General features: G+C 37.3%; 1 protein-coding gene across 1 annotated transcript in view; it reads right to left on the bottom strand.

Annotated features, from left to right (window-relative positions):
- The window catches only part of KLHL14 (kelch like family member 14), a 96,789-nt gene that overhangs the window by 53,465 nt on the left and 40,466 nt on the right, over positions 1-2,858 (bottom strand). The gene's annotated exons all lie outside the window — the stretch shown is intronic.

Genomic DNA, 2,858 nt, shown 5'->3' with positions numbered 1-2,858 from the left:
TGCTTGCACTTGGCAAGATATTATATATATATAAAGAGATGGTTTCAGAAAAAAAATGGCCCATATATGTATAAGTAGGATTGAAAGGAGTTCAGAAATAGAGTTCAGAAATACAGGAGTGTGCAGCCTTGGAAGAAGTAATATTTTTCAACTCTGGTAAAAATATGAAATTAGAAGAATTTTGAGCAAAAAGGTAAATTAAAACAGCTTGGTGACAGAAAAAAAAAATTAAAGATATGGTTTCCCAAAAGGGTTAGGATGTCTTAGAAGAAAATGTCAACCAAGGATGAGACACTCAGTAAATTTTAAGGCAAGGAAAACAGTAAAGAAGTCTGATAGACACGAAAATATAGAGTGAGTATTAGAGGGTGTTTATAAGTATGTATGTGTGTGTGTGTGAAAATGAGAGGGATATGGGGGCAAGAAAACAAAGGAAACAGCAACCTAAGATGCTTTTCAGAAAACATATGTAGGCATAGTCACTGCTCCTGTCCCCTAAATATTTACTGACATGCAATGTACTTGGAAACTCTTCTACCTCAAGGAAATACATATTTGTTAGGCTCAATTTTTATCCTTCAATTTCATCCCCTCAATTTTATCCTTTTTTAAATCCTTCCTCTAAGGAAGGATATTACTAAGGAAGATAATGGAAAGAGAAGGAGGAGCCAGAAGCCACTGGAGAACAAAGAACAGAATTGGGTTGAGTCCCAATCAGGGAACACAACCCATCCCTTGGATTAGCACCTTTCAAAATATCTATTTTGTGGAATTGCTAAAAGGCAAGTTCTTTGCAAATGGAAGTGTTTACTGGGGTGATCTCACCCCTGTTCCAGCACTGGGCACAGGTAATTCATCTTTTCAGTGTGTTTGCAGGATCAGAGGAGTCTCAAATGACCCTGGTGTTAACAGGATTGTCTGTCACTCAGAGATATTCTACAAGGAGCTTGGTACTTTAAAGTGATCTCCCCTTGGGGAAAGAGGGGAGCACTGTAAGGAGAGTACACTGAATAGCTGATGTCTAGTAGGACAGATTATGGTAGTCACATTGGGGTCTTTGCAAGTTCTCTGGTTCTCTTCCCTCCTGAACCCAGATAAAATTATACTTTCCTATGTCCTTGTAATGGGATATAGTCCTGTGACTGAGCAGAAATAATATATGTTACTTCTAATTGTTAGTGTAAGACACTACAGCATATCCCCCTTCCTGCTGCATCATTGGAGAAAATGCATATCAAGATGGAGCCATATGCCTGGGTCCCTGAATGACTCTGCTGAGCAGATGCCCTCCATCAACCTTGCTGGATGTGTAGCACAAGGGAGAAATAATTTTTTTTTTTTGGTCAATTTAAGCCTCTGGAATTGTGGAGTTATTTGTTATTGCAGCATAATCTAGCTGATACTGACTGATACACATGAACTTCATGCCAGAAATAGAGATTTCATTCGGAATGTGCCTTTTTCTCAAACCTTAGATGAGTAAAAGATGAGATTAAATCTTTTGGTTTTCTTTATTTGGTTATAAAATAATTCTAACTAAACTAAAAATAGAATAAACATTTATTGAGGAACAACTCTAATCCAGATACTTAGCCTGGAGATTTCTTTCTATTATCATATTTTATTCTCATCAAAACCCTATGAATCAAATATAATCATCTTTAATTTATGGATGAGGTAAAAAGATCTGAAAGTAAGCAGCATCTTCACAAGTCACAGAGTCAACACATATTTGGGATGTATTTAATTTAGATCTATCTATCCCTAAAGATGTGCATGTAGTCTCATTGTGGCACCATGTTGCTTCCAAGACAGAGTTAAAATATCAAGAAAGCTGCATTGAATTATGGCTTCTTTGTAATCTTAAATGAAAATTCTGTCACTTACACATCACAGGGTGCGGTTTAGTCCATAAACCACAATTATATTCTTGACCTCTAAGAGCAGGTTGTTCTTTCAATTAATCTATTCTAGTTCTATTGTGTGCACATGGTACCATGACAAGTACAATGGATCCATTTAAATTTTCATGGGTGAAATGGGTCAGCACAGATTAAGTCCCATTCATCTGCTTGGACTCTTTTGACTAATGATATTCTCTGGTGAGACAAACTGGTGTGGTATCTGAGGGTGCACTGCTTCATGGAATACAGGGACCAGCCTTCTATTCCTTGCTGTGCTATTACGTCTCTGTGTGACTCTAGGTATAGCACCTCCTCTCTCTAAATCACTCAAAGCAAAACCCAAACATCGTGAACTGCTGTAGAGGTTCCTATATGGCCTGGTTTCTGCTAGGGTCTTTAGCCACATCTTATATCTCTCTCCCCCTCATTCTATGAATTCAGCCATGCATATGGCTCCTGCAGGGACTTTGCACTTACTGTTAACTAACATGGAGAAATATTATCTCATGTCTTAACTTGAACCTAACTAACTCCCTCTTATCTTTCAACTTGCAGCCCAAACACCAGCTTTTCTGGTGATTTTCTTTATGACTCCTAAATTAGAACAGGTCTCTCCATTAGACATTTTATACCCTTTCTTCAGAGCATCACATTGTGTTTTTATATATTGCTACCTGGGATTATTTACTAATGCTAGTTTCCCCCACTAAACTATAAACTTGGCCAGGGCAAGGTAATATTTGTTTTGGCTCAGCATTGTATATTCTGTGCTTAGTACAATCCCTATTGCATAGAAGATACCAAGTATTTCTGTTAAATGAATGAAATGAGTGTGTAAAATAAGAGGGTTGGACAAGGAGATCATTTAATCTTTCATTACTTATATTCAATGGTTTGTCAGACTTTGCCTTCAATTTTTCTGGGAATAACACAGAGCAAATTTAAGCAGCCCAC

Source organism: Otolemur garnettii, unplaced genomic scaffold, assembly GCF_000181295.1.
Source record: "Otolemur garnettii isolate 467f Iridium unplaced genomic scaffold, OtoGar3 scaffold00012, whole genome shotgun sequence".
In the NCBI taxonomy this organism is placed as follows: Eukaryota; Metazoa; Chordata; class Mammalia; order Primates; family Galagidae; genus Otolemur; species Otolemur garnettii.
This window is presented reverse-complemented; position numbering and strand designations above follow the sequence as displayed.